The following is a 23,887-nucleotide window of genomic DNA, read 5'->3' as shown; positions in this document are numbered from 1 at the left end:
GTCGGGAGATGGGCTTAGCTCAAGGCTAACTGTAGCTTGTTTTGGGACAGAGACGTTAGCCAGGAGTAGCCACTCGGATTGCAGCTAGCTAGTTGCGATGATCCGGTGTAAAGGTTCAGAGCTTGCGGTAGGAATCCGGAGATGTGGTAGAGAAAGAGCAGTCTGATATGCTCTGGGTTGATGTCGCGCTGGTGTCCTAGTTAGCTTTGAAGACCGCTAGCAATGGCTAACTGAGTACGAGCTAGTAGCTAGTTAGCTGGCTAGCTTCTGATGGTGGTTCCGGTTCTAAAGTAAAGTATAGAAAAAGCAGATCCGTACCACATTGGGTGATGCGGGTTGCAGGAGAGTATATTCAGCTCTAGTTTGAAAGTGAGATTAAAATATGTACGAAATATATACAGAAAAAAAACGAAGAAAACTATATTTACACTAGACAGGACGGGACAAGACAAAACACACGTCCGATTGCTACGCCATCTTGGGTGCTTCCTGTTTAAGTTTTTGCCTATAGGTTGGGAGGATCAGAAAGAAGGTGTGATCTGATTTGCCGAAGGGAAGCCAGGGGAGGGCCTTGCAACCGCCCCGGAAGGGTAGGATTGATCAAGAGTTTGTGATGCGTGTGAAGCACAGGAAATGTGTTGATTGAATTTCAGTAGTGTTTCCTAAGATTTCCTTTATTAAAATCCCCAGCTAAAATAAATGGGGCCTCAGGATATGTGGTATCCAGTTTGCACATAGTCCCGTGTAGTTCCTTGAGAACCGACGTGGGGTCGACTTGGGGTGGAATATACATGGCAGTGACGATGACCGAAGAAAATGATCTCGGGAGGTAATGCATTCGGCATTTGATGATGTGGTATTCCATAACAAAGGAACAAAAGGAATTGAGTTCCTGTACGTTTCAAGCTGTTTATCATTAATCATGAAAAAAAAACTTCTGTCTTTCTTTTCCCCAGAGAGTTCTTGCTTCCTGTCCACGTGATGAAAGCGAACCCCACTGGCTGAATGGACAGGTTAACCAACCGGTTTCAAGGTCCTCTTGTTGAAGTCATTGCATTGCCTGAACGTTAGCTGTTAGAGACATAACAAATATTATACTGTATAATTCAGTTTTATAAAGCAAAAAAGTAACATAGTTGTGGTAATTCTAAAGTTAAAAAGGAGTGTATCAAACTTGTTACTCCTTCGGTCACAAGCTGTCGTGTGATATCACCAATTTGTCCAGATGCTTATGAATTCTTCAAATGTGGATTTGAAACTTCAAACTAGTTGGATGTGTTTTCATTGTGAAATGCTGGAATAGATGTCCTTAAAAATATCCACAAACTAAGATGCTGTATTGTTGCCTCATATTCATAATTTGTCTGTTTTATGTGCTTACTCACATGGCTATCTCAGTGGCTGCAGAACATCCAGAGGTATTGTTGCTGTAAGACATTTAATCATCATCAGCTCTGTTCTATAGTAAATAAAATAGTCAGAGCTCTTCTTCCTCCTGGGTAAGGTCTACGTACTCAATGACCTCTCCATTACGGTTAACAACTCCACAGTGTCGCCCTCACAGAGTGCAAAGAACCTTGACGTGATCCTGGACAACTCGTGTTGTTTTCTGTAAACATCAAAGCAGTGACTCACTCCTGCAGATTCATGCTCTACATCATTCGAGTACAACCTTACCTCACAAAGAAAGTGGCGCAGGCCCTAATCCAGGCACATGTCATCTCCCGTCCGGACTACTGCAAGTCGCTGTTGGCTGGGCTCCCTGCTTGTGCCATCACACTCGTGCAACTTATCCAGAACGCTGCAGCCGTCATGGTTTTCAACCTTCCCAAGTTCTCCCATGTCAACCCACTCCTCCGCACATCCCACTGGCTTCCAGTCGAAGCTCACATCCACTACAAGACCATGGGCACTGTCACTCCCAACCTTCCGGCTATGCTCAAACCCTCCACCCAAACCTGAGCACACCACTCTGCCACCTCTGATCTCTTGGCTCTCCCACCCCTATGGGACGGTAGCAACCGCTCAGCCTAGTCCAAGCTCTTCTCTGTCCTTTTTAATGGCACAAGCCTCGCTGAGGAACTCTGAATCTATTCAGTCACCGCTCTCATGGTGTTGACCAATGATCAGATTTATGAGGCTGGAATACACCCCTAGCAGAAACTGGGCGTGGTTTGTGCTAACATCATATGGGGAAAAAATACACATTTCAGACAGTGCGGATAACAGGGAATTGTCAAAGGCTTAAAACCCAATTTCAGCCAATAAGACTGCAGATTTCTCCAAACAAAATTAGGCTACCTATCTTCAAATAACGACCCAAGAAAAACACGGTATTCAATTAGGATGCTTCAAACCTGATTGCAATATGCACTTTAAATATTCAGTATAATCATTCTTTGATGTAATATTACTTTTAGTATTATATTTGTTGGAAATGGTAAACGCCAATGTACTGCACTACATTGACTACTGTATTCACCCATCCTCCCAAGTAATGACAGCAATGCATGAGTTTGTGTGCATTAAAATATTCCATACTTCAGTGACATACATTTTTATTTGGCTATGTTGGTGGGGGGGGAATTTATATACTACGATGAGCAAATCCATATATATCAAGTCCGATCCTTGGTGTTGATAAAGTGTGTGTGTGAGCACACGTGTCATACATTTCTCAATCCACCGAGAGAGATTTATTAAAAACATTGTTCATTTAGTCTATTTCTGCGCACCTTACTTCTGATTCATACAGTAAATTAAAGTCTCTCAACAACTACAGTTCCATTATAAAGCACAATTATGTAAATTACATAATTACCACTTAGCTTTTTAAGACAAATACATTTTATTGTATGGATACCAGTAGTTCTACTAAGGCTCATACACTCACTATCAGAATATTGTTGAAATATAAGAGGCCAAAATACCCTCAAATTTAGTCTCTTTTCTAACATGAACAAGATAACCCGAGACTGTTCCAATTAGTATGATGTCGGAATATTCTAGGACTTCCTCATTTCATAAGACGTCACTGTTGAGTAATGGAATGGCTTAATGATTGATTTCATCAATCTGAGCAATCAGCTGCATATTGTTAATTTCCTCTGTGCCAAGAAAAAGTATCCTTGATTAATCTTTGAAGGTCTCAACAGTATCCTTTCAACAGCACAGCTCTTGGTGGCTGTCACTGTGTGCTCCTTCTCCGGCCTCCTGGTCACCTGCCTGCTCGTTATGGCACACACCTGTTACGGTGCACACCTGATGATGCATCATCAGTCATCAGTCATCAGACTCACCTGGACTCCATCACCTCCTTGATTACCTGCCCTATATATGTCACTCCCTGTGGTTCCTTCCCCAGGCGTCATTGTTTCTGTTTCAGTTTCCTGTCTGTGCGTTGTTTGTGTTTCTTGTTTTGTTCATTTGTTTATTAAATTATGTACTCCCTTAACTTGCATCCCAACTCCAAGCGCACTCGTTACGGTAGCAGTCGCTGCAATCAAGTTCAAAGCGTTATAGAAATAGTATTGGATGGCTGGACAATACATTAAAACAAATTAATTTAAATGAGACCACTACCATAACTAACATACTCATCACTGTAACTAATAATTTATATATATTTATATATATATGCTGAAGAAAAATATAAATGCAACATGTAAAGTGATGGTACCATGTTTCATGAGTTGAAATAAAATATCCCAGAAATTTTACAAATAGAGTATTTGGAAAGTATTCAGGTCCTTTGACTTTTTCAACATTTTGTTAAGTTACAGCCTTTTTCTTAAATTGATTAAATATATATTTTTTTCTCATCAGTCTACACACAATACCAAATAATGACAAAGTGAAAACCTTGCAAATGCATTACAAATAACAAACTGAAATAACATATTTACATAAATATTCTGACCGTTTGCTATGAGCCTCGAAATTGAGCTCAAGTACATCCTGTTTCCATTGATCATCCTTGAGATGTTTCTACAACATGATTGGAGTCCACCTGTCATAAATAAATTCAACTGATTAGACATGATTTGGAAAGGCACACACCTGTCTATATAAGATCCCACAGTTAACAGTGCATGTAAGAGCAAAAACCAAGCCATGATGTTGAAGGAATTGTCCATAGAGCCACTGCTCAGTAGATACACATGACAGCCCACTTGGAACCAAAACAACGCAGGATAGGCTTCGGGACAAGTCTCTGTATGTCTTTGAGTGGCCCAACCAGAGCCCAGACTTGAACCTGATAGAACATCTCTGGAGAGACCTGAAAATAGCTGTGCAGAGAAGAAAGGGAGAAATTCACCAAATACAGGTGTGCCAAGCTTGTAGCGTCATACCCAAGAAGACTAAAGGCTGTAATCGCTGCCAAAATGTGCTTCAACAAAGTGTCGAGTAAAGAGTTTGAATACTTCTGTAAATGTGATCTTTCATATTTTGATTTTAATTTTCGCAAACATTTTTAAAAACCTGTTAATGCTTTGTCGTAATGGGGTATTTTGTGTAGACTGATATTTTTGTTAAAAAAAATTGAATAAGGCTGTAACATAACAAAATGTGGAAGAAGTCAGGGTTCTGAATATGTTCTGAATGCACTGTATGCACAAAAATGTTATTTCTCTCATTTTGTGCACAAATGTGTTGAAATCCCTGTTAGTGAGCATTTCTCCAAGGTAATCCATCCACCTGACATGTGTGGTCTATCAAGAAGCTGATTAAACAGCATGATCATTACCCAGGTGAGCCTTGTGCTGGGGACAATAAAATGGCACTCTAAAATGTGCAGTTTAGTCATAACACATGCCCCAGATGTCTCAAGTTTGGCATGCTGACTGCAGGAATGCCCACCAGAGCTGTTGCCGAAAAAAATTATGTTCTCAACTCCAGCCGACGCTTGGCATTGTGAATGGTGATTGTAGGTTTATGTGCAGGTGCTCGGCCATGGAAACCCATTGCATGAAGCACCCGATGAACAGTTATTGTGCTGACGTTGCTTCCAGATGCAATTTGGACCTCGGTAGTGAGAATATACACTACCAGTCAAAAGCTTGGACACACTTACTCATTCAAGGGTTTTCTTTGTTTTCTTTGTTTTGACTATCTTTGTTTTGACTATTTTTTACATTGTAGAATATTAGTGAAGACATCCAAACTATGAAATAACACATGGAATCATGTAGTAAACAAAAAAGTGTTAAACAAATCCAAATATATTTTATATTTGAGATCCTTCAAAGAAGCCACCCTTTGCCTTGATGACAGCTTTGCACACCCTTGGCATTCTCTCAACCAGATCAATGAGGTAGTCACCTGGAATGCATTTCAATTAACAGGTGTGCCAGGTGTGCCATAAATTTCTTTCTTTCTTAATACGTTTGAGCCAATCAGTTGTGTTGTGACAAGGTTGGGGTGGTATACAGAAGAGAGTGTGATTTGGTAAAAGATCAAGTCCATATTATGGCAAGAACAGCTCAAATAAGAAAAGAGAAATGACAGTCCATCATTACTTTAAGACATGAAGGTCAGTCAATATGGATAATTTCAAGAACTTTTTCTTCAAGTGCTATGATGAAACTGGCTCTCATGAGGACTGCCACTGGAAAGGAAGACCCAGAGTTACCTCTGGTGCAGAGAATAAGTTCATTGGAGTTAACAGCACCTCAGATTGCAGACAAAACTAATGCTTCACAGAATTCAAGTAACAGACACATGTCAGCATGAACTGTTCAGCAGAGACTTTGTGAATTAGTCCTTCATGGTCGAAATGCTGCAAATAAACCACTACTAAAGGACACCAATAATAAGAAGAGACCTGCTTGGGCCAAGAAACAGGAGCAATGGACATTAGAAATCTGTATTTTGGTCTGATTTGTCTAAATTTGAGATTTTTGGTTTCAACCTCTGTGTCTTTGTCAGACGCAGAGTAGGTGAACGGATGATCTCTGCATGTGTGGTTTCCGCTGTGAAGCATGGAGGAGGAGGTGTGATGGTGAGGAGGTGCTTTGCTGGTGACACTGTAAGTGATGTATTTAGAATTCAATGCACACTTAACGTCTTGACGCTACCCATCCCTGTCGCGGGATCATTTTCGTCAGCAACTGCTGAATAGCATAGCGCCACAGTCAAACAATATTACTAAAAAATATTCATATTCATGAAATCACAAGTGCAATATTGTAAAACACAGTTTAGCCTTTTGTTAATCCACCTGTCGTCTCAGATTTTGAAATTATGCTTTACAGCGAAAGCAATCCAAGCATTTGTGTAAGTTTATCAATAACATAACATTATGTACACTAAGCATTAAATAGCTAGGTCAGGAAAATCAGAAAAGCAATCAAATTAATTGTTTACCTCTGATGATCTTCGGATGTTTTCACTCACGAGACTCCCAGTTACACAACAAATGTTCCTTTTGTTCCATAAAGATTATTGTATACCCAAAATACCTCTGTTTGTTTGTCGCGTTATGTTCAGAGATCCACAGGAAAGAGCGGTCACGACAACGCAGACGTATATTCCAAATAATATCTATAATGTCCACAGAAACATGTCAAATGTTTTTTATAATCAATCCTGAGGTTGTTTTTAAAATATTTATTTGATAACCGGGAGAAGCAATGGCCGCTTTACTCTGTAGCTCAAAACTCACTCTGAGAGCCCCCCACCTATCCACTTACGCAATGTGATCTTTCACGCTAATTTTTCAAAATAAAAGACTGAAACTATGTCTAAAGACTGTTGACACGTTAGGGAAGCCATAGAAAAAAAGGAATCTGGTTGATATCCCTTTAAATGGAGGATAGGCATGCATAGTGTAACGGTTTTGACTTGAGGTTATTATTTATAGGGGTGCCAGGTAGGTTGTGCCTACCAGAGAAAACATTGGTTTCTCCTTTTAGTTTGGGTGGGAATGAGTCCCATCTGGTCCGTCAAGTCTACACCAATACAAAGGACTTATGTAAAAGTCAGGATGGAAATAAACTTTTCATAAACCCTTAAAACATTGGAAAGAACTTCAAAACAACTATATTCTGTTGCGTGGGTTGTATTAGCAACAACAATGATTACACACACACATAATAATATCACAATGAGTTCTGGTTCCACCAGAAATGTCCTGTACCTCGGGCCTAAAAAGAGTCCAGCCCGGTAAAGGAGTTCAGTGAACTCAAGTGACTTTTGTCACGCAATGTTTGTCCGTTCATTCCGTGTAGCGTAAACCCAGTATGAAACATACAATCAATATAACAATTACTTTACCACAGAACTTTAAAGCGGATCAACTCTTAATTAAGTCCTCAACTACAACTAACTACATAAATCACAGTATACATCGCATCCAAACAAATGAAATACCGTATACAAAAAGGTGGTAGTCAGTCGGTCAGTCAGACAATCCAATCCGCCAATAGATCTCCAGATCTCCACGAAGAACGGAGAGGTGTAGTCCAGGGACGCAAAGAGTGGATCCGATCCTGGGTAAACTCTCTTAAGCTACAAAACACACGTTTAACGGCAACAAAACAAACGGAACTGAGGGTTGAACACATCCTCATGCACGTCTCCATCACAACCCCACTTTCGCGCAGCTGATGCTGGCTATTTAATTGGGAATTAAAGGGAAAGCGCCCTATTGGAAGGAGCTGCACTGAGACGGTTCAGAAAAATTCAGGGCCGTCACAATAGGAACAGAGAGGTTTCAAAATATGAGGTATTCCATCTACCACCAACCTACTGAAGCACAGCTCAGAGTAAATATTTATTGCATTTTCCTTTTCCAAATGTGCAGTAATTTAGAATGCATAAGATACTGTATTTACGATAGCACAGCTTTTTCCCTTTGTTCCTCAGTCTCCCGCTCTTTCACTCAACCCAGCCCCTTTTCCTTTGTGTAACAAGCTGTCATATCTGTTCCGCCCGCGAGGGACGTTTTCCTTTATGACGTAATTTGTAATCAAGTTATGATTAATTGTGTGTGTGTAATTCTGTGTGATTAGTTAGGTATTTAGTAAATTAATAATTAAACCCAATTTTGTATTGCTGATTCAACGTGTTAGCCAGGGTTCGTGCAGATAAAATAATTACAACTTTCAGATGAGACTGAATTGAGGTGACGATTGATATTGACTGCTATGGATGTAAAATATTACTAGGTCTAAGAGTTTATCAGGAAGTTAACAACTCTATAAATATTATTTTGTGTTGCCCGAATCCCTCTAGTTAAATACATTTACATGATTAGCTTAATCAGGAAATAGTAATTACGGAGAAATTATTTTATAGAATAGCATGTCATATCACTTAATCCGGCATAGCCAAAGACACGACAAGCTGTTTAATCAAACAAGCATAACCATATTTGTGGACTAATCTGGAATGTATTGTTTTGAAGTCCTCTCTTTTTCAGACTTCCTGTTACAACGTGACGCACATTTGCTGCATTTAGTCAGGCAGCCCAATTCTGATATTTCTTCAACTAATTGGTATTTTGACCAATCAGATCAGCTCTAAAAAATGTCTGATGTGAGAAGATCTGATGTGATTGGTTAAAATACCAATTAGTGGAAAAAGTGGGCTGCCTATCGAAACACAGCCATTGGCTAACCTTTTGAAACCAAAGCTGAACCTCAATCATTGAGGGATGTGAGTAGGCATATTTATTGAAGTCTAGCCAGGCCACTTGTCTTGACTGTCTTTTTAAATGTCAAGTGCCACCATTGCTGTGTGCTAGCACATGGCAATTGTCATAGGATTAGGCTGAAATGTAGAGCTGGTGTCAGAAGATGGGAATAGGGGACAGCTGTGGAACAACGTCACCATACACGAGGCACAGCAGGAAAGAGAGAAGAGGTACTGGACAGTTTGTCCAAAGAGTGTAGGACATGCCAGGATTCTCAATGTGAAGCTGATGGATCAAACCAGCATCAAAATGTAAACTGTCCTACACCACCTTTTGAATACACAAGGGGAGGTCCTTGTGTTACAGGCTTTGTTTTTTCCATTCATGTTTTGAGGTTGGACTTTAGCAAGTACCTGTTTAGGTGGGGCTCAAAATATATTAATATTTGAGTTAATAAAACTGCATACAAACATGGTCTCTTTTTTGCTTTCTTGAGTAAGGCAGCTCCAACATACAGGTGTTTCAGCCTAGCTCAGTGCTTTCAGTGGTGGTGGGGCAGCCAGCAGAAAATATGGAGCGTAGGAATGGGTAATGTTCACTAGTTGTGCCATGATTGGGGACAGAACCCCTTGGGTGTTGCCGTAGTGACATTAGTAGTGCCCATCCAAGAAGGCTCAAGGCCACACATAAAATGAGGTCAAATCACATTATATCTACAGTAACTTTGACTGGACTGTCAACATCATACTTTCAAAATCGTAGCTAGCAAGCTAGCACTAGCAGTCATCATCATGAATTAAGTTGACAATCTACTGGCAAATCCTTTTTAATCCATGTCATATGAAGTGAAATTATGAAGAGAAGTTATAGATAAAACGTATTGCTGCTCATCGGCCATTGTACATAAACGTTACACAACAAGTTGGAAATCGCTATTTCAACAGTGAGTGGTTTGGAAGGAATCAGTGGCTAACTGCAAGCATTGCAAAGCAATCACTAACCTGCTATTCAGTGGTCCAAGGCTGTGTTTAAGGGTCTCTTTTACAACCTTTAAAGTATAAACATTCAACATTCACCATGTTGTCAATCCAGCATGACTTCTGCCGCTTTCAAAACAACTGGAAACTCAGAACGGGGAAATGTCAGATTTCAGTGAGATCAAGACAACTGGAAACTCTAAAAAAAACTAGCTCCGACTGGGAAAATAAGTTTTTATGATCATCCAACTCTTTCTAGAGCGCCAACCTGAAGGTCACTGACGTCATGATTCAACCTTGTTTTTTCAGAGTTCCCAATTGTCTTGAAAGCACAATAAACCCAAAGAATGCCAGACTCTGGTGAAAAGGTTTGATGACAAAATGTGCGCAAGGACCACCTTCCTTTTCAAGTGAGCACAGCACAACAAGGTGAGTCCAAAAATGTTTTGTATGCTGCTGCATAAATGATGGAATATGCCAGGGAGATATGCATACTGTAGCTAAGAAAGTAATACTAAGTGTATGTTGTATAGTAAGCTGGTAAGCTGTTAATAGCCCTAATAATTAGGTCCCTTTTACCCTCATAATTTACCATACTGTTCTAACTTGTTGGCGCACATGTAGCCTATAGCCTGTTTTAGAGAAATGTCATAAAATATTATAAGAGATTTCATTGTCTGCTTATATGACCTTTATTTATCCTGTGGTTTTGACTTGGTGTACAGAGAGAATATTGTAAGAATGGCCCATGTTCTGAATTCTGTCACTGAACAAATTTTATATTGACTACATCTGAGAGAATAAGAGAATAAACAGAATAGAGAATAAACAGCTCTCTATGGTAAGGGCGTGACAAACAGTTTGTGGGCACCGTTTGTCACTGTTATAGTCCAATGAATACATTGTTTAGTGTTGTGTAGTGACTTTGCTGGCATGCACCCCAAAAACATGTGGGTACTTTGCCCCAACAAGATTTACATAAAATCGCCACTGGCCCAGGTGCTATTTAATGGTGGCTGGCCCAGTGCTCCACTTGTCTTGAGAGATTTGGAGGGTTAACACCTTTAGTTGTTTTTCCCTATTTTGATTTCTAGACAAACAATCCTTTATTTGATGTAATGTCATGCCACCTTTTTGGTTTGCTTACTGTCTTTAAGTTTGGTGTGGGTTTTTAATTTTGTTTGCCTCTTATTGTGCACATTTTGTGTGTGTTCATGGTGGGTGTATTTTAGGTTCCAGTTGTTGCTAGTCAACTTTCAGTGGACAACCCCATGAGTGTGTTTCAGAACCCCTCCTAAAAGCCCATCTGTTTCATTTTGGTTGTTGGTATGTACCTCCTTATCGTTTCTCCCGGCTGTTTGAGTGTAATTTTCTTTTCTTGCTGGGGAATGTAACACACGTGACAAGAAAAACACAGGTCAGTCAGATTAATGGCATAAAACAGAGTTAACCAAAGTGCCAAGGTTTATTAGCATTCACTAGGGCAAACACAATTAATTAGTAACAGGTCAAGTTGATGAAACACCCTTTGTACGATAGCACACTTGTAATGAAATATTCTTAGTACGATAGCACACGGTTGATGAAACACTAAGATGGTACACTCGTGAGGAAACACTTTGTAAGATAACACACGTGTGTTAATTAGAATGGGCTAATTAAAATGTGAAAGCACATATGTGAATGTATAAGACTTGCCTCTGCTCTCTAACCAAATAGTTCCCTCCTAAGAACAGCCAGCCCTGGAAGTTTCTGGGGATGTGGTGACAAAATAAGAAAAATATACCAGTAAACATATATCATATAAAATTCAATTAATCTGCCCGCAAAAGGGAACCCCAAATCTTTTACCTGAACACCAACTCATTTGCTTCGAGGGGACTAGACAGGAAAACAAACTAAACCTAACAATAACCAGGTTTCCATCCAACCTTTTAATGTGAGTAAAGTACATGTTGGATCAAAACTTAATTACAGGCCTGATGGAAGAATAAAATTAGTTGCTAAACTTTCCAAAACAAAATACTCTAGATAAAGTGAAAATGTATTATGCAAGAAACGGTGTAAACGCTTTTATGCACAAATATTGATATAATAACCATCATATCGAATTAAACTTGGAGTCACGCAATGATATGATGTGTGGTCCTCCCACTACGACTTGGGAAGTCATGCAGTTTATTAGGCTACAGATGAAATAACGTATAATGAACTTCACAGGGTGGTGAAAGTGCACAGTGATCTTGATGCTCCTTTCCAGAAACTATCGAGGGGCTGATTCTTGTGACAATTGTCATCCAAACCAGAAAATTCAGGCTACATTAGTCGTAGTGCTAACTAAGGAATGTCATCCGATGAGGGGTAGTTTGTGTGCAACGCAATGTTTTTGTTGTTGTTGCGTCAACCAATGATAAGAGGTTACAATATGAGTTGGGTTTTTCATTTTTTTATTTTACCTTTATTTAACTAGGCAAGTCAGTTAAGAGCAAATTCTTATTTTCAATGACAGCCTAGGAACAGTGGGTTAACTGCCTTGTTCAGGGGCAGAAAGACAGATTTTACCTTGTCAGCTAGGGGATTCGATCTTGCAACCTTTCGGTTACAAGTCCAATGCTCTAACCACTGGCCTCTAACCGCCACTCTAACCACTAGGCTCTGCCCCCCCATTCACTTCCGGAAGTTTACTCCATCCCTTCAACTCGTTTTGTTATAACATCTTTGGTCTGACAGATGTTTACTTGAAAACCAGAATGCATTGTATCATGTCAACAAACATGGCGCCACACATAGCTGGCAATTAGCATAGCATTAGCTCATCATAATCAGTACAACCCTCAAAAAAGTATTTTACACACATCAAACATGTCCATTACAATCAATGCAAAAATCGTAATGAATGATTTGTCACTGGTACTTGAAAACATGTGAACAAAACAGTAAATGTGTTATGCTCCATACATACATACGGGGTGGCAGGTAGCCTAGCAGTTAAGAGCATTGGGCAGGTTGCTGGACTTAGTCCCAGAGCCGACTAGGTGAAAAATCTATGTGCCCTTGAGCAAGGCACTTCACCCTAATTGCTCATGTAAGTCGCTCTAGATAAGAGTGTCTGTTAAATGATGTAAAACATAAATGCTACTATAGAAATTACAACATGATACACAGAAGTATAATGATAGTGTAATAAGGCACTTACTTTGATGTGCGTGTGCCAGCCGGAAAATGTGCCAGGGAGGAAAAAGTTTGTCCTTGGGCTCTTGTCGAAGAGAGAATTTTGTCCTGCTCACTTATGTCTCAAATGTAAATTGTCCGCAACAGTGAAAATGGCTACTTATATGTGAATTAGTAAGGAGGCAGAAACACACCGCAATTCAAACTGTTAGAAAATAGAACTTGCTAGAAAATAATTTGAAATTGACAAGTTAAATCATAGCCTATAGATAATTAGCAGGCAGTGTGCCTTGGTTTGAGGGTAGTCTGGGTTAACTGTTCTGTTGCGTAACAATCACATTTTGGAACAGTGAGTGCATTCTGACATCACATGCATAAAAAAAACTCAAGCTGGGGCAACCGTTGGAGATATTTGGAACTCACATGTGAAAAGGCTTTCCATGTGACCTGACCAGGAAACACCTTGCCCTACAAGTCAGCTCCTATGGGGATGCATGGCCATGTAACTGACTCCAATACTAATGTATGGTGCTGCACTCTCAAGGATATACTTCTCATGATGAGAAATCTTACCATTTCAACTAAAAACATATGTTGATAGAAAGTAACAGTTCATTTATTGTAGCTAAAAAAGGTACACATTTGATTAGTGCCACTTTGATATGGCCCCCTATTATTTAAGGAAGACTTTGAGACACAATGACCTGAGTGGCCTCAACAAATCTTAAAGTCGATCATTGCTTTAAAGCAAAATCATCCGCAATTTCCTAAGGATTCCTAATGCGGTTCTTATGTTCATTGCGAAACGACCTGGGCGTTATGTCCCAAACAGAATCAAAGATTGTGTTTTGAATATTTATGCATGTGATGGTTTTTAATTGGTTCCTTGAGATCCTTTTCTTCATTTTTCTTTCAAACAATTTATCACCGGAATAAACTGTGTTGAGGAAGTGGCAAATGTTCTGCCTTAAATCAAAACATTTACTGCCTGCTCCACTGAAGCATCAATCAACACTAACTCCACACCCAAGGGAAAACCGGTCCAGACTATTTACACTTGCACTTTCGTCTCCTGTTCTATTTCTAAGAGATGTCAGTCTTTTCCAAATCACATTCCTCTTACATCAGCAATGGCCAGTTCAGCCCAATCTCTGTAGGAAAAAATGCATGACATTTTCAATGTGTATTTTCAATATAAGTGCTTCTCATGTGGTAATTTCCTCGTAGTTGCTTTCAAGATTGTTGGCCGGGAAAGGTTGCACCATTTGGGGAATATTTCTTTCACATCTGTGTGACATAAAGACATGTATTTTTTGGTGAGAAACAAAATGTTATAACAAAAAATGTAGGTCAAAGATATATATACATTTGGGGGCAGAGATCACCTCATTCATACTGTCAACTAAAATATACTGTATTACAGGATGAAAATGGTATACATGTAATTTACTGGGGTGGAGAAATGACCTGGCAATGAAATTGAAAAAGGACACATATCCACATTTCATTTTCCATTGCAATCAAGAAGTGCAGTCACTACCTCACACCATTTACCCCCTCTTTATGTTGTCAAAATGGCACCATTATGGACATGAAGTTTTAGAAAAAGCTAAATGATTTTTTTCCTTCAAATTAATTCCAGGTTTCAACCACAGCCAGAGTTATGAGTGAAAATGTTGCACTGAAAGGCTCATTTACTCTGTGCATAACATTGGGCATAAAAATGATGCAATGGTGCAAGATATATTTATTCAATGCTGGACCCAAACATATTGATCTGCTGTATTCTGTCTGAGCTATAGAAAGAGTATTTTTATATGCCGAAAACTACCTTTCAAAACCAAAAAGGGCAGGATTGTTGCAGCTTTTATTCTATTTACGTAGAAATAAAGTCATATTGATTGACAAGGTATGAGTACTATTACAACAATATGGTATCATAATATATGCCATTTAGCAGACACTTTTATCCAAAGCAACTTCTTCATGCGTGCATACATTCTTTACATATAGGTGGTCCCGGGAAACTAACCCATTATCCTGCCATGCTCTACCAACTGAGCTAGAGGACATATCATTACATTTGAGCATCAATGGGCAGTCCCACTAATATCTATAAGTTACAAAGAATGTGTGTTATATCAATAGAAAAAAATGATAAAATTAAATGAAAGGAAAGGATACAGGAAAGGTCAGGGGATATTTATTTTATTTATTTGATTTCACCTTTATTTAACCAGGTAGGCAAGTTATATAGCAGTATCACACAGACAATGTCTAGTTACCCAAGTGTAGCTTTGAGGTGCTGTCTTGTGTTCCTTGGAAGTCACCGTCTTGAAGCTGCCAAGATCATTTCCACTACTGTAGATGTTGCTGTAACCTTGGCAAACTGGAGATACCCCTTAGAGGCTTGCTCTGTCAACCTGGGTTGGTGTGAAGTACAGAGTATACATACTGTACCAGGCCTTTTCCAAACCATTTATCTGTTGTAGATTCCCCTAGGGTGGCAGGCGGCCTAGTGGTTAGACCAATGAGCCAGTAACCAAAAGATTGCTGGTTTGAATACCCGAGCCAACAAGGTGCAAACAATTTCGATGTTCCCTTGAGCAAGGCACTTCAAGCTATTTTGCTGCAGGGGTGCTGTACTACTATGGCTGACCCTGTAAAATAACATATTTCACTGCACCTGTCACGGTTGTGTGGAGAGACGGACCAAGACGCAGCGTGATTAAAGTTTCCATCTTTATTTTAGTGAAACTTTCAAATAAAATAAAGTACGAACGAATAAAGATGTCAAATTGGTCATGCAAAACAACACATACATTTGAATAAAATATATTTTAGTTGGATTAGAGAAAAAAAAATCAAAACATTTGCCTTTGAGGGAATGTGATTCAAATGCTATTCATAGAGTTAAATGGCCAGCAACAATCATAATTTTCATACAAAGGGACCACACTTCGAAGATGGCATTTTTAATTACCTCCTAAAAGCTATTTAATTGGTGTCCTTGTTAGTGAAGCCAATGGCCTGTCATACTAAAGTCTACTTACCCCGGTGCTATCCAACTGTGGCCATAGAATCAATCCTGACTCTTTAATTAAAGCTCCTATCACATTAACTCTTTCAGAGAAACATCTCTAAAACATTGTTTCTGTTAACCTCTATGTTATTGTGAGGGGAAATAGTTTGACGTTGTTGGCATTTGTGACCTTTTTAACATTCTTCAAATATAAGGCCATTGTGTTTCCCACCGAAGCAGGCGTTTCCAAAAACACTGCAAAGTGATGGTGCGGAGTCACACAGGTCGAATCAAACTTTTTCTATAGTAATATACTGTAAATATGGTCTGTTATTTGTTTATTTATTTAACCTTTATTCAACTAGGCAAGTCAGTTAAGAACAAATTCTTATTTTCAATGACGGCCTAGGAACAGTGGGTTTAACTGCCTGTTCAGGGGCAGACCGACAGATTTGTACCATGTCAGCTTGGGGACTTGAACTTGCAACATTTCAGTTACTAGTCCAACACTCTATAACCACTAGGCTACCCTGCCGCCCCAAGGTTGGGTTTCCATGCAAAAATAAATCCAGCTAATATCAGTGATCAGTGCCAAATGTATCAGTATGGGTTAGGAGAAGTCAATCTACATTTGACAGTCCATAATCAGTACCACAGTACAGCTCATCTCTGCCAGACATTCAGCTACAGTACGAACTAACTAAGATGCCATTTTGCAAAAGAAAATACCACATTGCCTGAAGTACTTCTAACTATTGTTTAAACATAGTTAATGACTACTTTGAAATGTTTTTCCATTACAATTTGCTCGCTCATCTGCCAAAATGCCCAAACACTATTATTTCCTGGTCATCCTAGCACATAGTGACAAAAATACCCTCCTTTCTTTTCCTCAAGGCCAGAGGCAATGACAGTTGACCTTCTCATGGCGAGGAGGGGTGATGGCGAGGACCAGTGTTTGGGTCATTGATTGAAAGCTCTGAGTCCACCTGTTCTTTCACAGTGTGCGCACACACACACACACACACAGGCAGACAGACAAACAGACAGACACACGCGTGACACAACATTGCTGACAACTAGCCAGACATTGAATTAGACAGGAGTAAACAGGCGAGGATTGGACAGAGAGAATGCTAAACCGAGAGATTGCCTCAAGATTCCCACTGGCTTTACCTTTCCAGCATCCGCAGATCAATATTGTCTCAGCTAATGAGGGCCTTTGATAAATAGGAAGTCAACACAGTTTTCTTTTGCCCATTTAATGTGTTTCACCTCCTTTATCAAAACAAAAGTTGAACACTGTGTGTTCAAAAAATAAAAACAGACATTCAATTCTTCTAATGGTGATTGCAAAAAGAAGAAATATGCATCTCATCCTGAGGTATAAACGCTATTGTAACTATAGGCTGTATAGGACCTGCAATCAAAGTAAAAGGATGAAACAGATAGATTCATTTATAAATTAATGAGATGACCTTAAATCTGTCATAGATTGATGAGATTGAGCGAATCCAAAGGTCACGTCTGTAAGTAAACAAAAGGAAACCAGAGAGAGAGCTGTTTCTGATTTAGATGCTGCAGTCGAAACCACCAAACGGAAATTACATGTATAGAAACACACAGCTCATCTCAAAATGAAAACATTTACAAGAGGCATTAACCACCAAATGGAAATTACATAAATAAAAAACACACAGCTCATCTCAAAATGAAAACATTTACAAGAGGCATTAACCACCAAATGGAAATTACATAAATAAAAAACACACAGCTCATCTCAAAATGAAAACATTTACAAGAGGCATTAACCACCAAATGGAAATTACATAAATAAAAAACACACAGCTCATCTCAAAATGAAAACATTTACAAGAGGTATTAACCACCAAATGGAAATTACATAAATAAAAAACACACAGCTCATCTCAAAATGAAAACATTTACAAGAGGCATTAACCACCAAATGGAAATTACATAAATAAAAAACATACAGCTCATCTCCAAATGAAAACATTTAAAAGCAGCATTAACTGCATTAGTAAACGCAGATTGATCCGGCGTAATGCACAAACTTGATGCAATATCGCTACATAAATCAATGTATGTGCCTTTCCTTGATACTCTTTTTCGCATTGGACTACAGGAAAATGAATAAGCAACAAGCTGCTAACAACATGTTTGTCTGGGTGTCCTGCTGGTGTGATGATCAGAGAGCGAGCTCTGTGTGGGGAGGCTGACTCTGTGGCTAGGACCTTCTGCTCTAAGACTAGCATAAAATATGACAGGGAAAGACTAGCCGAGGCATTAAAAACAAATAGACAGCAGCAAATAAATAAAACACACATCATCTGTATAAACCCCATGCATGTTTAAGTGTATAGACAGACAAACAAAACCGAGAGAGAGGGAGAGAGACTGAGAAGACACCATGGGAATAAAAGTGCTTCTTTTCAATGTCTTTAACTCCAAAGTGAGGTCATAGTCAGACAACTTCTAGGAAAAAAAGTTTAAAGAAGAATATTGTGTGATGAATTGCACGTTTCTAGAAGTGTCTGTCTGAAGTTATTGTGATATCTGAATGAGGCTACCGTTTTCATCTGGAGCCCATTTTCTGTTCATGCATTTCCCCAGAAATGTATTGTTCACTTCGTAGCTCAGAGAACATAGCAAGTAATATAAGAGACATGGTGGAATAGGACTTTAGATGTATTTTCTATTTCACCTTTGTTAAGAATCTAAAAAAACTACCTACTTTCTTACAGCAATTTCAAAAACGTTTCCGTTATTTGATGTTTGAAAAAAGCAAACATCTCTTTTGGATGAAAGCTCTTATAGAGATGCAAATTTCATGACTCTGGCTTACAAAAGAGTGGAGCATTCCTCTTTTATGCCTCCGTGTAGCACTTTACTGCTATTTTATTTGAGAGCTGTCACTCTCAAGTATTTCAGGTATCCATCTGGCTTTTTCAAGGCTCTGCTTTTCCAAGTCTTGTCACAGGTTCATGGTCTGTCAATCACAAGCAAATGTTAGGCTGTACAGTTGAACTTGTTCACAATCACCATTGCTTGTGAGACCTTCTTAGTTAGCAGTACTTTCAACATGCAGTAGAAACTCAGTCACCAATTAATTATAATCTGTAGCTAGGCTTCCATCCAACTTGCAACAGATTTTTAACGTGAATATTCTAATATCTTTATAAAAACAATATGGTAATTTTCCCACCAGAGTTCTGTTTCCATCAACATGACTTGTTGTCGATAAATGGCTGTGCGTGATTATGTATTGCACATAAAAATAACTTTTGCTGTTAAATTCCTGTGTTCCAAATGAAAAATAAAAGTTAAAAGGGTTTCCATCGCATTTTCAACTCTACTGACGGTTTTGTCACAAGAAATGTTGCATTACGAATCTGTCCACTCTGGTCTTGGTACACATGCTCTAGCCAAAAGCTGCAGATACAGTGCGGGTGGGCTAGCCTACATGATGAGATTATTATGGACAAAAAGCAATAATTTGTATTTGTTAAACAGCAGCCAAACATCGATCATCATGTCACCAGAATAAGACCCTCGATATTTATTGGAAAGGATCATCAAGCACATCACCTTGCACTTTCACCACTCTGTGAAGTTCGTCGATCACAAGTTATTTCATATGTTGCCTAATTAACTGCATGCTTTCTCGCGTCATAGTGGCAAGACCACACATATAATTGCTTGACTCCAAGTTTAATTTGATATGATGGTTATTATATCAATATTTGAAGAGAAACATTTCGAAAGTTTACCGATAAATTTCCTATTTCCTTCAGGCCTGCCGTGACATTTTTTTTTCAGACGAACTGTACCCGCAAAAAAAGGTTGGTTAGAAACCCAGTTAGTGATCAGTGCAAGACATGGACACTGTATTGACGTCAGTGTCAGTTGACCATTGACAACGATTCAACACACACTTAAATCCTGAAGAGACTTTCTTGGAAAAACTGCAAAACCCCAAATGTGCCTCACAACGAACACGGCTGACGAACACGGAAGATGACCGGAATATTAATTTGTCAATTGAGCAATACCACTGGAGCATGAATCAGTCAAATGAACGATCTGGGCCAATTCAAGTGACAAGAAAATGCTATTACAGTGTGTAAATTAAACACAATAATTCCTTTTTTCTTTCTACTTCTACAAATGTCGATATTAGCATTACTGTACTGTCAGTAGAGCATGTGTTAGGGATATACTGATATTACGTGTAACATATTAGTCACTGATTGTACAGATAGCAGTTATTGAGCAAGGCTGGTGACACACTCTGCTGACAAATACATTAACATGATAGAGAGATGATTTGATAACGCAATGATGTAGCCACACAAAGGGAAACCGAGTTTTCCCTGCAATATTTATGTGAGAGCAATGATATTGGTCACACTATAGAAGTTATCCAGTTACTGTTTCCCAGAATAATTTAATTCTACTATATAATAATTTAACTTTACTAGATAAGGGAACACTCAAAAAATGTGTTCTAATTCAGACAGTACATAGTTTGTTTCTTGATAGCTAGAGACATAGGTTTCCAGACACTGCTAAATTGGTGGAGAAAAGTACTCACCTCAACCCCACCCAATCTCTACCTTTCCCTGAAGCCAATTTAAAAACCCTTGTTCGATTCTCCTAGTAGCTGTCACTCCCCCTTCCTCTTCTCCCTCCCCCTTCTCTCTCTCTGACTACCCTCTCTCTGGCTCTTGTCCTTCGTTTATCTTTAAAGGCTTGAGGTGTGAAGGATTGCACCCCGCAAATACTGCGCAGAGCGCTTCTTACACAGAGGCCCTCTTTGTATGACAACATCAGTAGAGGCCGGCCTCTTTTTTTCCTTCCTATCTTGTCCTAGTGTGCCCTCTCCTTTTTAATCTCATTCTCTCTCTGCCCAAGCCAATTTTGTATCTATCCGACCATGCACCGGCCCTTCACTGAAGCCATCAGGGGTTTGATGTTCTTAAGGAGGGCCTGGGTAGCCGCGGTCCGGAGAACCAAAACACAGCCGCGTCATCAAAACAACAATTAAGTGCTCATGGATCCGCATGGCCGATAGACGAATCGAAATGGCTTTGATAGCAAACGACTGCTGAGCTTGCAAGCTCACGATCAATTGGGCTCATGTGTGAGATGGAGGGATAAAGGAAAGTAGAGAGAGAAAGAAGAGGTTGAAATGAGGTGAATGGAAAAAAGTCTCACTGGCAGAAGGCAGGTGTGAATTTTCCTGGCTTGGCTCTCAGTTCCAGTATTATATCTTTCATCTGGTGCCTGGTTAAGTGCGACATCTACTTTGTGCATGACACACGTAATCTTTTCAACAATTGTTTACAGACCAGATTATTTAACTTATAATTCACTGTATCACAATACCAGTGGGTCAGAAGTTTACATAGACTAAGTTGACTGTGCCTTTAAACAGCTTGGAAAATTCCAGAAAATGATGTCATGGCTTTAGAAGCTCCTGATAGGCTAATTGACATTGTTTGAGTCAATTTGAGGTGTACCTGTGGATGTATTTCAAGGCCTACCTTCAAACTCAGTGCCTCTTTGCTTGACATTTCAAAACGCCTGAAAGTACCACATTCATCTGTACAAACAGTAGTATGCAAGTTAAACACCATGGGACCACGCAGCCATCATACCGCTCAGGAAGTCGACGCGTTCTTTCTCCGAGAGATGAACGTACTTTGGTGCAGAAAGTGCAAATCAATCCCAGAACAACAGCAAAAGACCGTATGAAGATGCTGGAGTAAACAGGTACAACAAGTATCTATATCCACAGTAAAACAATATCGACATAACCTGAAAGGCCGTACAGCAAGGAGGAAGCCACTACTCCAAAACTGCCATAAAAAAGCCAGACTACGGTTTGCAAATTATCATACGGACAAAGATCATACATTTTGGAGAAATGTCCTCTGGTCTGATGAAACTAAAATCGAACTGTTTGGCCATAATGACCATCGTTATGTTTGGAGGGAAAAGGGGGAGGCTTACAAGCCGAAGAACACCATCCCATCCGTGAAGCACGGGGTGGCAGCATCATGTTGTGAGGGTGCTTTGCTGCAGGGACTGGTGCAAAATAGATGGTGGCAGGGTAGCCTAGTGGTTAGAGCGTTGGACTAGTAACCAGAAGGTTGCAAGTTCAAACCCCCGAGCTGACAAGGTACAACTCTGTCATTCTGCCCCTGAACAGGCAGTGGTCCTTCTGTAGCTCAGTTGGTAGAGCATGGCGCTTGTAATGCCAGGGTAGTGGGTTCGATCCCCGGGACCACTCATACGTAGAATGTATGCACCTGTAAGTCGCTTTGGATAAAAGCGTCTGCTAAATGGCATATATAAATGGCATATACAGTTAGCCCACTGTTCCTAGGCTGTCATTGAAAATAAGCATTTGTTCTTAACTGTGTCTGTGCCTAGTTAAATAAATGTAAAATAAAAAAAATTAAATCATGAGGTAGGAAAATTACGTGGATATATTGAAGCAACATCTCAAGACATCAGTCAGGAAGTCAAAGCTTGGTCGCAAATGGGTCTTCCAAATGGACAATGACCCCAAGCCCACTTCCAAAGTTGTGGCAAAATGGCTTAAGGACAACAATGTCAAGGTATTGGAGTGGCCATCACAAAGACCTGACCTCAACCCTATAGAACATTTGTGGGCAGAACCGATAAAGCATGTGCGATCAAGGAGGCCTACAAACCTGACTCAAGTTACACCAGCTCTGTCAGGAGGAATGTGCCAAAATTCACCCAAATTATTGTGGAAGGCTTCCTGAAACGTTTGACCCAAGTTAAACAATTTAAAAGCAATGCTACCAAATTCTAGTTGACTGTATGTAAACTTCTGACCCACTGGGAATGTGATGAAAGAAATAAAAGCTGAAATAAATCATTCTCTCTACTATTATTCTGACATTTCACATTCTTAAAATAAAGTGGTGATCCTAACTGACCTAAGACAGAGAATTTTTACTAGGTTTAAGTGTCAGAAATTGTGAAAAACTGAGTATAAATGTATTTGGCTAAGGTGTATGTAAACTTCCGACTCAACTGTAGATAGTGGTACCTTCTGTTTCAATTATACATTGTCTGACATTGAATTGGAGATCTCCATCTCTCAGGTGCACATGGCAAAAATATGGAGGTACACTCATGGGAAAAATGTGCTATCTAGAACCTAAAAGGGCTCTTTGGGTGTCTACATAGGAGAAGCCTTTGAAGAACCCTTTTTCTTCCGGTTATAACCCTTGTAGTAAACACTGCCCTTAGGATTTAATGTAACAAAAGTATTAGAATACTCTTTGTATCCAAGTGATCAAATGTCACCCGTAACACATTGACTATTCAAACCAATAGCTGTTTCTCTATCTTTGTCTGTGATTGAAAACACAGCAACTTAACAAAATCAAAAACTTAATGCAAAGTTCAGTTAATAAAAGTGCTCTCTGAGGCCTTCTCTTCTTTTATACCATGCTCAAATCAAATCTAATTTTATTTGTCACATACATGTGTTTAGCAGATGTTATTGCGGGTGTAGAGACATTTTTGTTCTTCTAGCTCTGACAGTGGAGTAATATCTAACAAGCAATATCTAACAGTTTCACAACATATACCCAAAATACACGTACATCTAAGTAAGGAATGGATTAACAATATATAAACATATACACTACTGTTCAAAGGTTTGGGGTCACTTAGAAATGTCCTTGTTTTTGAAAGAAAAGCTATTTGTTTTGTCCATTAAAATAACATCAAATTGATCAGAAATACAGTATAGACATGGTTAATGTTGTAAATGACTATTGTAGCTGGAAACAGCTGATTTTTAATGGAATATCTACATAGGCGTATAGAGGCCCATTAGCGGCGACCATCACTCCTGTGTTCCAATGGCACGTTGTGTTAGCTAATCCAAGTTCATCATTTTAAAAGGCTAATTGATCATTAGAAATACCAGGAATCAAGGTAAGACCCAGATGCAGACACGTTATATAAACAATTGTTTAATAGTCCAAGAGGCAGGCAAGAGACAGGTCAAAG

Source organism: Oncorhynchus keta, chromosome 9 (genome assembly GCF_023373465.1).
Source record: "Oncorhynchus keta strain PuntledgeMale-10-30-2019 chromosome 9, Oket_V2, whole genome shotgun sequence".
NCBI classification, from domain to species: domain Eukaryota; kingdom Metazoa; phylum Chordata; class Actinopteri; order Salmoniformes; family Salmonidae; genus Oncorhynchus; species Oncorhynchus keta.
This window is presented reverse-complemented; position numbering follows the sequence as displayed.